The sequence below is a fragment of the Aquarana catesbeiana genome, linkage group LG02 (assembly GCF_042186555.1).
Source record: "Aquarana catesbeiana isolate 2022-GZ linkage group LG02, ASM4218655v1, whole genome shotgun sequence".
Lineage (NCBI taxonomy): Eukaryota > Metazoa > Chordata > Amphibia > Anura > Ranidae > Aquarana > Aquarana catesbeiana.
In genome coordinates, this window is record NC_133325.1 from 776,529,142 (window position 1) to 776,543,271 (window position 14,130).

Genomic DNA, 14,130 nt, shown 5'->3' on the forward strand with positions numbered 1-14,130 from the left:
CATAACGGCGATTCACCTGCCTGTGCCAATTCTGCCGCAGTGCAACTGCAGCATCTGTTCGGCAAGTGCTTCAAAGAGCTGGAATCCAAAATAATGGAGGGGCGGGGCCAGGGACCGCCAGCCAAGAAATGAGGCGGAGCTCTATCTGACTTGCTGCAGCTTTTAATGCACGTTGTGAGAAGCTCACAGTGTGCAGTGACATCAGAGTAAGCCGTTTCAGTCCAGGAGAGGAGCCGGTACAGCCGCGCTGGAGTTTAGCTTTAAAGCTTCCAAAAATGTATTGTAGAAGAGTAGAAGAGTGATCGGTCTGTAGGGAAGTGTGTGGCAGCCGGCAAACGGCTATCTATCTGAAGCAATCGTGGTATATTATGTAACGCCGCCACCGCTACCGGCGTTCTCAGCGAATGAGGGATGTTGTTTTTGGCAAGGGAGTTGCAAAAGCAAACATTGTATCATCTAGTGAATGTTATATATCCTGGATAGGATTTTATTATACTACAACATGACGCTACTTGACCTCTGGAAGATTCTCCCCCCCCCTTCATGACCAGGCCATTTTTTTTTTGCGATACGGCACTGCGTTACTTTAACTGACAATTGCGTGGTCGTGCTACGCTGTACCCAAATAAAATTTATAGAATTTTTTCCCCCACAAATAGAGCTTTCTTTTGGTGGTATTTGATCACCTCTGCGGTTTTTATCAGTGCAGCCTCATCAGTGTCCATCAGTGCCACCTATTATTGCCGCCTATCAGTGGCCATCAGTGCCTCCTCCTCAGTACCCATCAATGCAGATTGGTGCCAATCAGTGCCCATCAATGCAGCCTATCACGGTCCATCAGTGCAGCCTCATCAGCACTTATCAGTGCAGCATATCAGTGCCCATCAGTGTCGCCTCATCAGTGCCTCCTCCTCAGTACCCATCCATGCAGATTAGTGCCAATCAGTGCCCATCAATGCAGCCTATCACGGGCCATCAGTGCAGCCTCCTCAGCACCTATCAGTGCAGCATATCAGTGCCCATCAGTGTAGCCCCATCAGTGCCCATCAGTGTCGCCTCATCAGTGCCTCTCCTCAGTACCCATCCATGGAGGTTAGTGCCAATCAGTGCCTATCAATGCAGCCTATCACGGGCCATCAGTGCAGCCTCCTCAGCACCTATCAGTGCAGCATATCAGTGCCCATCAGTGCAGCCTCATCAGTGCCTCCTCCTCAGTACCCATCAATGCAGATTAGTGCCAATCAGTGCCCATCAATGCATCCTATCACGGCCCATCAGTGCAGCCTCATCAGCACTTATCAGTGCAGCATATCAGTGCCCATCAGTGTCACCTCATCGGTGCCTCCTCCTCAGTACCCATCCATGCACATTAGTGCCAATCAGTGCCCATCAATGCAGCCTATCACGGGCCATCAGTGCAACCTCCTCAGCACCTATCAGTGCAGCATATCAGTGCCCATCAGTGTCACCTCATCGGTGCCTCCTCCTCAGTACCCATCCATGCACATTAGTGCCAATCAGTGCCCATCAATGCAGCCTATCATGGGCCATCAGTGCAGCCTCCTCAGCACCTATCAGTGCAGCATATCAGTGCCCATCAGTGTAGCCCCATCAGTGCCTCCTCCTCAGTACTCATCAATGCAGATTAGTGCCAATCAGTGCCCATCAATGCAGCCTATAATGGCCCATCAGTGTAGCCTCATCAGTGCCTCCTCCTCAGTACCCATCAATGCAGATTAGTGCCCATCAATGCAGCCTATCACGGCCCATCAGTGCAGCCTCATCAGCACTTATCAGTGCAGCATATTAGTGCCCATCAGTGTCGCCTCATCAGTGCCCATCAGTGTCGCCTCATCAGTGCCTCTCCTCAGTACCCATCCATGGAGGTTAGTGCCAATCAGTGCCCATCAATGCAGCCTATCACGGCCCATCAGTGCAGCCTCATCAGCACTTATCAGTGCATCATATCAGTGCCTATCAGTGTCCCCACATCAGTGCCTCCTCCTCTGTACCCCTCAATGTAGATTAGTGCCAGTCAGTGCTCATCAGTGCAGCCTTCTCAGCACACATCAGCGAAGAAGAAAAAAATTACTTATTCGCAAAATTTTATAACAGAAACTTGGGAAAATGTTTTTTTTTTTTTTCAAATTTTTTGGTCTTTTTTCATTTGTTTAGCAAAAAATAAAAAAAAACCCTGTGGTAAATAAATACCACCAAAAGAAAGCTCTATCTGTCTCAAAAAAAAAGCTAAAAATGTCATGTGGGTACAGTGTTGCATGACTGCGCAATTGTCATTCAAAGTGTGACAGCGCTGAAAGCTGAAAATTGGCCTGGGCAGGAAGGAGGTGAAAGTGCCCTGTATGGAAGTGGTAAATGTGCCATGATTACCGTGCAACTGGTGAATAGAATAATGGCACCCAAATGCGCCTAGTGCGTTTTTCCATGATTTGGAATTGCTGGTAGAATCACGCTGATTCTGCCCACTATTCTAAATCTCCTAATGTAAATGGGGCCTTACACTTACGGTTGAGGACATGTTAAAAAAACGTGGTTAAGCCTCATTTTTAGTGGCCCCCCCCAACACCCCACTTAAGCTACAAACCCAGAAGACAGCGGTATTTGCAAGTCATGATTCTTTGCTGCGCGCCTGTGGCAGAAACGATCGTTCCTGTTACAGTACCGCTGCTGGACTTGCCCCACAACCATGTGCAAAGCGCACAGTTGCAGCCCATGGGTGTGGCATTTACAGGGTTAAAACAGAAGGCAAGAAAACATCATACCCCCTCCTCACCACCTGTCAAATGGGGATCGCTTTTCAGAGACGCAACAGTTTTTTCGTGCGATGCATAGTCCACCTGGAGCAGCATAATATGGTGTAATGCGCATAATCAAGTATTAACGTGCAAAAACGCACAGTGATGCTAGCGCGTTTGCGCGTTAATGCATTCTAATGGCCAGAATAAATTAATATGGCGTCAACGCACATTTTCAGTTGCGCTTTCCTCCCCTGTAGCAAAGGCATCTAGGGGAGGGGAAAAAAAAAAACATCCTGTGTGCAGGAGGCCCTAAAATCCTATGATGGCCCTATTATTACTGATCTCATTCCAATAGGCACAGCAATGCCGAATATGTGTGACCTAAACATTGATTTTGTATGTAGACCCACCCAATATGTGTGTCTACCTTCGTATGTGCCTGTACGTAGGGGTGGGTGGCTTTAAAAAAAGTTTTTTTAGTTGTTTTTTTAATTGATTTTATTTAAGTTTTAATTTTTTTGTAATTTTTTTTACTCTCAAATATGGGAGATGACAAGTGGAAGTGACAGTGACAGCTAATCGAGCGCAAAGCCTGCTTGACTAGCTTTTTCCCAGCCACAGTTGCCGGGGAATGACAGTACTGAACCAGAAATGATGAAAAGTCTATCACCTCCGGCTTTATTTACCGCAGGGAAAATCAGTGAACAGATGTTCTCCCTCCTCTCTCTCTCCCCCCCCCCACCAGATGCCCACCACGGATGTCCTGGGTGCCAGGAGGGGGAGCAGAGCCAGGGATCCCATGGCAAGCAGGGGGGAGGCACCTTCTGTAGAAGTGATTGAACTTTACTGCTGCCCAAAAGGACATCTAAGCTGCCATACATTATATTTTTCTTCTTGGGTTTAGATACACTTGAGGTTCCATTTGCACTTCTTGTACGACTCCAAAGTTGCGCTGACTTTGGAGTGCAACTTTGGTGCAATTTTGGATGAGTGCGACTTGGATACGAATTTAGCTTTGACCAGTGATGATGGATAACTGTTGCATTGTATAACATTAAGGTATGACTCTCATGCAACTTTTGAGGGTTAACATTGATATCTATGGCCCTCAAGTTCCATGAAAGTCAGACCAAAGTAGTACATGAACTACTTTGAAGTCGCTTCAACTTTAAGTCGCACAGATATGAATGGTTATCATTGGAAAACATGGGGAACGACTTGTCATGCGACTTTGATGTCCATCCAGGTATGACTCTCATGCAGCTTTTGAGGGTTAACATTGATATCTAAGGCCCTCAAGTTCCATGAAAGTCAGACCAAAGTAGTGCATGAACTACTCTGAAGTCGCTTCAACTTTAAGCCGCACAGATATGAATGGTTATCATTGGAAAACATGGGGAATGACTTGTTGTGCGACTTTGATGTCCAAAGTTGCATGACAGGTCATACAAGAATGAATCAAGCCTTAATGTGTACAGTATATAAAGGATTTTTAGGGTTAGAGTGTTGGATTCTATTGTCTGTGTCTGTACTGGGAAGATTTGAATCCTCTCCACTTCGGAGAGATTTCCTGTTGATCCTCCAGGACAGGAGTTGACTTTATATTCACTTAACCCATTCACTGCCAGCGACACCTGATCGCTCCCTGGCACCCTGGTACATTCGCATTCTGCCGCCATGTTTCTCAGGCTGTGCGCTCCCACCTACAGGCTCAGGAACCCCATGGTAAGTGCTAGCGGGGAGAGGGGAGGGGGGGACCAGTGAACGTCTGTGCGCTGATCCCCACTACTTAGTAAGAACCCGGAGGTGCATTACATCACTTCAGGGTTCAGCTGCCACTTTCCCTGGCCGCTGTGGCCAGAGAAGAAGCTAATGGAATCTGATATGCTCTCCATAAGCTACAATGGAGAGCAGATGAGACATCAGGGTTTCTTGGCAGCGAAAGGGTTAAAGGCATCACTGCAAGGTATTTATCAGTTCCTTTGTGCGTCCTGGGATATGTGCGTCCTGGGATATCCACGCATTGAAATGCACAATTGGCTGGAAGTGTGACACACTTTAAAATAAATTCCTAAATGGCTTATTCACACTCTCCTGGCCTCCAATGAGCCAGAATTAGTGGCGGCTTTCATATGATTACTGCCTGATCAGCCACTTGACAGCTTAATGAATAAACCCTTAAAGCTCCGCTCACCCTGCCTACAGCCAACTATTAGACATGATAGTCTTCTCACTGGAAGCAGGTATATGAGAAAGAAAAACGCTGACCCGCCATTCTTATATATTTACCAGGGGCGCCATTGTACATGGCTAAGATTACACTAAGCATCCAATCATATACAGTACATAGAAGGACTGGAGCCTACCCATTTTCATGGTTGACAGGATCACACCCACTTCCAGGCTCGGAAGGACCCTACTCATTTCTAGACTTGGTGTGATCCTACACATTTCCAGGCTTGGTGGGATCCTACCCATTTCCAGGCTTGGTGGGATCCTACCCATTTCCAGATTTGGTGGGATCCTACCCATTTCCAGGATTGGTGGGATCCTACCCATTTCCAGGCTTGGTGGAATGCTACCCATTTCCAGGCTTGGTGGGATCCTACCCATTTCCAGGTTTGGTTGGATCTTACCCATTTCCAGGTTTGGTGGGATCCTACCCATTTCCAGACTTGTAGGGATCCTTCCTATTTCCAGGCTTAGCAGGATTCTACCCATTTCGTCTTGGTGGGATCATACCCATTTCCAGATCTGATGGGACCCTACCTTTTTCCAGGCTTGGTGGGATCCTACCCATATCCAGGCTTGGTGGGATCCTACCCATTTCAAGGGTTAAAAGGGTCCTACACATTTCCAGGCCCAGCAGGATCCTACCCATTTATAGGTATAACATGATCCTACCCATTCCCAGACTTGGTGGTATCCCATTCATTTCCAGGCTCAGCAGCATCCTACTCATTTCCAGGCTTGGTGGTATCCCATCCATTTCCAGGCTCAGCAGCATCCTACCCATTTCCAGGCTTGGTGGTATCCCACCCATTTTCAGGCTCAGCAGAATTCTACCCATTTCCAGGCTCAGTAGGATTCCTCCCAGTTTCAGGCTTGGTGGGATACTACCCATTTCCAGGCTTGATGGATTCCTACCCATTCCCAGGTGTAGTGTGATCCTACCAATTTCCAGGCTTAGCAGTATCCTGCTCATTTCCAGGTGTAGTGGGGGTCTACCCAGTTTCAGACTTAGGCTGGCCATACACCTATAGATTATCTGCAGATTTTCTATGGTTAGATGGAAAAAGTGGGAGATTCCTCCATCCACACAGTTTAGCGAACAAGGAGAGATCTGTTGCACATTTTCTATCTAACCATAAAAAATCTGCAGATAATCTATAGGTGTATGGCCAGCTTAAGTTTGATCCTATCCATTTCCAGGTTTAACAACACCCTGGTTATTTCCAGGCATAGCTGGATCCTACCTATTTCCAGGCTCAGCAGGACACCACCCATTTCCAGCCTTAGAAGGATCCTACTTCTTTTCAGGCTCGGCTGGATTTACCTTTTTTGCAGCCCTGGCAGCAAATGCTGCACTGCGAGTAGGATGTACGATTTTGTGGATGGGCTTGCGTTTATGTAATCCACACTATTCTGGGAAATTTTTTCCGACGCACAAAAGTCCACACATGCTCGGAATCAAGCAGAAGAGCCACACTGGCTATTGTACTTAATTTTTTTACTTCATTTTTCTCGGCTCATCGTACGTGTTGTACGTCACCATGTTCTTGACGTTCGAAATTTCCAACAACATTTGTGTGACCGTGTGTATGCAAGACAAGTTTGAGCCAACATCCTTCGGAAATAAATCCACGGTTTTGTTGTTGGAATGTCCGATCGTGTGTACAGGGCATAACAGCGCTCCACGATTATACTAAAATATAGGGGCATATGGATTTATAAGTGAAGAGGCAAAAGTACCTCCCGCTCACCGCTCAACATAACATAAAATACCATGGAATTAGTATTAAACAAGAATTACCATTTGTGCTTGAATATGTTATACAGACATACACTATATTGTCAAAAGTATTGTGACGCCTGCCATTACACGCACATGAACTTTTATGGCATCCCATTCTTAGTCCGTAGGGTTCAATATTGAGTTGGCCCACCCTTTGCAGCTATAACAGCTTCAACTCTTCTGGGAAGGCTGTCCACAAGGTTTAGGAGTGTGTCTATGGGAGTGTTTGACCATTCTCCCAGAAGCGCATTTGTGAAGTCAGGCACTGAAGTTGGACGAGAAGGCCTGGCTCTCAGTCTCCGCTCTAATTCATCCCAAATGTTCTATCGGGTTGAGGTCAGGCCAGTGAAGTTCCTCCATCCCAAACTCGCTCATCCATGTCTTTATGGACCTTGCTTTGTGCACTGGTCCAAACCATTTGGTGGAGGGGGGATTATGGTGTGGGGTTGTTTTTCAGGGGTTGGGCTTGGCCCCTTAGTTCCAGTGAAGGGAACTCTTTTATTGGCCTTCTCGTCCAACATCAGTGCCTGACCTCAGAAATGCGCTTCTGGAAGAATGGTCAAACATTCCCATAGACACACTCCTAAACCTTGTAGACAGCCTTCCCAGAAGAGTTGAAGCTGTTACAGCTACAAAGGGTGGGCCAACCCATTATTGAACCCTACGGACTAAGGGATGACTGGGATGTCATTAAATTTCAAGAGTGTAAAGGCAGGCGTCCCAATACTTTTGGTTATATATATATATATATATATATATATATATATATATATATAATGTGTGTGTGTGTGTGTGTATATATATATGTATATATAGTATATTTAATGTGAGTGATCTTTTTCCTTATTTATTCTATATACTTTTTTCATTCAGCTTCCAATTAAAGTGCAGCTATATTGATTGTTTATGGACTCCATTTGCAGCACACTTGCGAATTCCTGCGGTTTTACTGTGTGCCTCCTGGGGGGTCTACCATCGTCCCCTTAGCCAAACCCCTGGCTAATCTAAGTGTAGATTTATTTGAAACAAAAGGTTAAAATTGTAATGTGAGTGCAATTTCAACTTCTTTTTTTGTTTGTCTGTGAAGGAGAAGCAGCTGACTGATGAGCTCATCTCTCTGTCACTCTTCTCTCTCCTACTATCAGCATTCTTCTTGCATTGTAGCACTAATTAGCTCCTTGTGCTGCTACTCCCCCTGCAGCCTGAGCTCTGTTTGCATTAAAATAAACACATTTAAGAATGTATTAAAAGATGGATCTATCATCTGTTCGATTTTATTTTTTTTCTTTTATGTTCACTGATTATATTGTATAATGCAAATCCTCTCTACTAGAGATCAATAAAAACTTCTCTGTTAAAAAAAAAAAATGAATGTATTAAAAGACAAGTATGGTTTTATTTTTTTATTTTTTTAAGAATCATACTTACCTAGGTGGATGCTGCATCGGTCTTCCGCTGGCTCTAAGACTGAGAACCAAACGATCAAACACTGCCAATTGCTCAGTTCTCCCTGAGCAGAGAGCTGGTGACTGCAAGTCTCCTGCTCTCTGCTCTGCCCCTCCCCCTTCCTCTCTAACCAGAGCGCTGGGCTGTGGAGGGGGCCCTATGTGGCCGTCTCAGGCTCACAGCAGCTCGTTGAGAGGCTGAGCTGGGTGCCAGTCCAGGCATGTGGGCGAATCCCAACTTCATTGTCGGGTTCTTGCCCGAGCCTAGACCATAGCTCCCAACTGTCCCTGATTTCTAGGGACTGTCCCTGATTTGGAGCAATGTCCCTCTGTCCCTCTTTCCCCCTCATTTGTCCCTCATTTTGGTCTGATCTATAGAGTTGTACATAAAATGCACTTTTTATCTTTCAAAAAGTGTTTCCCAGTGCTAAACCTTTCATCTGATTTCTAAATTGCTGCATTTGTACATTTTAAAAGCCAATATAAAGGAATAGTAATGGTAAAAAAAAAGTCCTTGTGGATTTAATGAACCTTCTTTTTTTTGGTTAATTCTCCTTTAAGGGGTGTGGCAGGGGATGTATCCTATGCCTACATACATTTGTTAGTAGGTGTCCCTTATTCCCATCTCGAAATGTTGGAAGGTATTGCCTAAACTGCCTGTGTGACATCAACCAACAGCGGGCTTCAGCCCGCTGTCAGCTGAAAACAGGTCACAGGAATGCAGAACGAACTACACTCCTGTGATCCACAGGAGAAGTACAGGCAAACAAGCTTTGGCTGTACTTCTCCTTTAATGAATACAGTTACTTTGAGCAATTTATATCTATATTAATGGGTTGCAGTCAGGGCTGTATTTAACGCAGGGCATAAGGGGCAGCTGCCCCCAACCCAGTCTTTGTTGTGGGGCCCAAAGCAGCTGCCCCTTCAGCCCACGTGCCCGAAAATAGTTGATAAGTGGATTGGGGAGGGGGGGGGGCCAAGAAAATGTTTGCCCAGGGTCCAATCGATATTTAAAGACGGCACTGGTTGCGGTTTTATTATTTTCACTGCTATGAGATGCTATGAGAACACTGACTGTGTTCCTACAGTCAGGAAGACGCCCCATACATGGGGCACAGTGTGCGTTTATTTGTCATTTCATGTGTACTTCTGAGCTCGGTGTCTACAGATAATTCAGGAAGGGTTGTGTAATCTTCATTACGAAACGTCTCTCTTGGCTTTTGTCGGATGACCGAAGATTGTTCCATAGACAGAGATTAGGCCTTTATCTGACGCACGGTGATATCTTTCACAGAGCTGGAATTAAAGTGAATTTGGCAGCTGTAGAACGGCCTGGTGGAGAGTTGGGAAAGACGGAATGAAAGGAGCTGTGAGCAAAAGCTCTGCTTAGTGTTAAAATCAGGAGTGGAAGGAAAACATATTTTTTTTAGGAGGGCCCCTTTCAGGGCTGGGAATAGCAAAATGGGGACCTCCCTAGTGTCACTGATCTGAAAGTATGTCTATATCGGGGAGAGGTGGCAGGAGAACTGTCAGTATAATCAGAACATTAATGACGAGCTGTGCACAGAAGTTTTCAGGGAAGAAGACGGGCATCGGTGCAGGGAATAAACTTTAACCTTAATTTTCTATATAACTGCTCTGTCCTCAGTAGTGTAGCAATATGGACTATAATTGCTCCGTACAGCGATTCCTGATCATCTCCATGTATCGTATCGTATCATATATGTATTGTCCCTCTAGTAGTAAATTTTAAAAGCCAATATAAAGGAATAGTAGTGGTAAAAAAAAGCCCTTAATCCCGTGAATTTAATTACCCTTTTTTTTGTTAATTCTCCTTTAAGGGGGTGTGGCAGGGGGCGTGTCCTATGCCTACATATGTTTGCTAGTAGGTGTCCCTCATTCCCATCTCCAAATGTTGGGAGGTATGCAAATCAAGGGGGTTGCGGGATTGGTAGTACCTCAGAATGGCAATTACTTTGCATGCATATACACCTGGACTACATATCCCAGGGACCTTTGCTACTATTCGCGAGATTGCTGGGAAGAGTTATAAAAGAGCCCGGAAACCTGCCCCGCGCTCTCTTCCTCCCGGGCCTTGTGTATGACGGACCTCTCTGTACACGGAGAGTGAGGTTGCAGGCCTACCACGCGGTGTACAACATCCCAACCCGGTCGAGAAGGTCCTATTACTGCTTGATGTTTGTCAGACATCTATCCAGCACCACCTCAGCAGTCCGACAACTTGTGCCTCGTGCTTCCTATCAGACGTTTGTTGCAAGTGATCCGCTGCAAGGATGCCTCTCCGGGAGCCGCTGTCCAGAAGGAGCTGTATCTGCCTGGTCGTTGGTGAGAGGGCAATTGCCCACCTTTGCAAACCTCCCTTTGTTGCTCTATTGGGACACTGTGTACAGACAGCTTTACCCTGGGGAAACACTTTACTGCACTTCTATTTGAACGCTGTACATAGACACCTATGGCATCAACCATTTCAAGGAATACCATTACCTTGTTATTGCACCTTTTGGATACAGTTAATGAGCTCCAACTGCCGGTGAAGACCATCAGGCCTGCAACTGGGACATTGCTGTCAATACTATTTAAAGGGCCCTCATACCATTCTTGTTATATTGATCTCTCATTAGGATTAAAGGTTAAATAGGCTGGCCTGGGTTTCCCCTTTAGAAGTCTTCCCAGTATTAATGCTAAACTCTTGCTTATCCTTTTAGGTCCTGTTCAACTGGTACTCCATTGTACATGCATGTATATAATATACCGTATTGCCAAATTGTCTTAACTTGTATTATTGTGGAGGAATTCTCCCACTGAGCTAGGATTGTTATCCAAAGCTCAGTTGATCTATTACTTCCTCTGTGCAACAAGATCTTCTTTGAGTTACTTCAGTAAACGTTTATAGAGTATATACTCACTGAGTTGTTTCACTTATTACTTTAAGGTGGTGCAAAGATGTCTGAACCCAGAGTGTCAGGTGGGTTGGAATGTTCACAGGGTCATGGTGGTGAAGATGAGCAGGTAAACCTAAGCAGTCCCCAAGGGGGTCGTGCTACAGTTGTTTCCAAGGGTTTTTCAGCATCTCAAATCTCAGGGCCTATATTCGAAGCCTCCTGTCTCTCTGCTGCTCTCCTCACTGATTCCAGCAGCTGACAGGAGTAGTGATGCCGCTGTCACTAGTCCTGTCAGGCATATAGTCAGATTGGCGGAGCCCCCATCCCTGCAGTATACAACTGCGCCCAAGGCAGCTATCCCTCCTGCCCACCCCTTGTCCCGGCCCTGTTTGTGTCTATAATGCAGGGACATCGGACCATAATGCCACATGCACATAAATCTAGCAAAGAAAATATCCCAAATGCCACACACCAATAAGCCTGACAGAGTATGAATGATTGAAAGCAGCTCTGTCCAGGCCACTATCTTCACACGTTTCGTCTCACCCACTGGGCTTACTCATGGCCAGGGCAAAACGCATTGGGATGTGGCCAGGACAGAGCTGGGCTGAGGCTGCTTTCATTCAAGTGAGGGTCGGGCATGTTGATGGGATATTTTGTTCGCTGGATTTAATGTACTGAGCCGGGGCGAGTTCTTCCCAGCTAGCTCCCACAGTGTGAGCCACCAGATTGGGACATGGGAGCGTGTCGGGGGGGGGGGACCTTTGGTTTTCAAAAGTGGGCACCTTTCACATGGGCATAGCTGCTGACTCGTGATCTGCACTGGATCACTTTCTCAGCAGAGGCCTGCCTGCCAATTAGCAGGCGATCGAAGGGTGATATGCTGATTCCTGCACACCTATTTGAAAAAAGCTCTTTCCAGGCAGAATTAAATGTCAACTCCAAAGTGCCGCAGAATGTCTTGTGACCGGGTCTCAATTCAGCTGTCATTGTTATAAAGGGACATTTACAGACGAAAGGAAGAATCTTACTGGCTGTTGTGGGCCGTAAGAACACTCATCTACTAAGATTCTGAACATAATAAAGAAAAAAAATGAAGGCAATATCACTTTAGTTGCCTGTAACAATGATTTTGTATCCTCCCTGCCTTGCATTCTGTGTCATGGGACGTGACATCTGCTGGTGTGGTGAAAATCAGCCTCTTGGCCCTTAGCACAGTTGGGATGACAGTCGCAGTTCTCTCTGATGTTTACCAGCTCTGAGGCCTCTGTACAACATTTCTGAGAATTTGCAGCTCTCTGCGGCAGAATAAAAGCAGAGCGGCTTGCTTTAGACAATCCTGCATTCTGAGAATTTCCCACGATGAGCTGTTCTAGTTCCCATTATATACTAAGTACAGGGAGATAAGTTTTGTTTGCCGGAATGAAATCTCTGGGGGACAGAAATAAGTTAACGCAAAACCTCCATTGGCCCTCTTATCAATGAGGCAGGATACAGGAAACAGATGTTGTTCCTTATTTCCTAAAGTGTCTGAAATGTGTACTGTTTGTGCTGCCCTATAACTGTTAATTGGATGATGGTTGTTAAGTGTTTTTGAAGGTCATTGATGACTAGACGTCCAGACCTCAATTTTGCAACGTTGTATATAGTTCTGTTGACTTGACAAAAAACACTATGACTGGTTTGCTAGCTAAATCCTTTTTTAAAAAGACGAAGTCTCACTTTCATTTTTGTTGAGTTCTGTTGCCAGGGGACAAAGTACACAAAGTCTTTTCCCCCATCTAACTATGTGCTCTGTTGGGTTAGGGAGAAGTTGAAAAGGGTGCCCCCCTCCTCTGCTCAGGTGTCTTTACACACCTTCCCTTCCTTGGTTGGTCTCTTCTGGTGCCTTAATACACCTTCCCTTCCTTAGTTGACTCCTCTGGTGCCTTTACGCACCTTCCCTTCCTTAGTTGGTCTCCTCTGGTGCCTTAATACACCTTCCCTTCCTTAGTTGACTTCTGGTGCCTTTGCAAACCTTCCCTACCTTAGTTGACTATTCTGGTGCCTTTACACACCTTTCCTTCCATACTTGGTCTCTTCTGGTGCTTTTCAGCACATTCCCTTCCTTAGTTGACTCCTCTGGTACCTTTACACACCTTCCCTTCCTTAGTTGGTTTCTTCTGGTGCCTTTCAGCACCTTTACTTCCTTAGTTGACTCCTCTGGTACCTTTACACACCTTCCCTTCCTTAGTTGGTCTCTTCTGGTGCCTTTACACACCTTCCCTTCCTTACTTGGCCTCTTCTGGTGCCTTTACACACCGTCCCTTCCTTAGTTGGTCTCTTCTGGTGCCTTTACACACCTTTCCTTTCTTAGTTGGTCTCTTCTGGTGCCTCTACACACCTTCCCTTCCTTAGTTGGTCGGCTAAGGAAGAGAAGGTGTGTAAAGGCCCCGGTGGAGACCAAGTTGGAAAGGGAAAAATTCGTAAAGGCACGAAAGGAGACCAAGTAAGGAAGGGAATGTGTGTAAAGGCACCAGAGGTGGCCTAGTAAGGAAGGGAAGGTGTGTAAAGGCACCAGAGGAGACCAAGTACGGAAGAGAAGGTGTGTAAAGGGACCAGTGGAGAGCAAGTAAGGAAGGGAAGGTGTGTAAAAGGACCAATGGAGACTGAGTAAGAAAGGGAAGGTGCGTAAAGGCACCAGTGGAGACCAAGTAAGGAAGGGAAGGTTCTTAAAGGCGGCAGAGGAGACCAAGTAAAGAAGGAAATGTGTGTAAAGGCACCAGAGGAAAGCAAGTAAGGAAGGGAAGGTGCATAAAGGAACCAGAGGATACCAAGTAAGAAGAGAAGGTGCATAAAGGCACCAGAGGAGGCCAAGTAAGGTAGGGAAAGTGCGTAAAGCACAAGAGGAGGCCAAGTAAAAAAGGGAAGGTACATAAAGGCACCAGAGGAAACCAAGTTAGGAAGGGAAGGTGTGTAAAGTGACCAGAGGAGGCCAAGTAAGGAAGGGAAGGTGCGTAAAGGCACCAGAG

General features: G+C 46.0%; 1 protein-coding gene across 1 annotated transcript in view; it reads left to right on the forward strand.

Moving 5' to 3' along the window:
- RCSD1 (RCSD domain containing 1) overlaps positions 1–14,130 on the forward strand; it is a 101,690-nt gene that overhangs the window by 56,271 nt on the left and 31,289 nt on the right. The gene's annotated exons all lie outside the window — the stretch shown is intronic.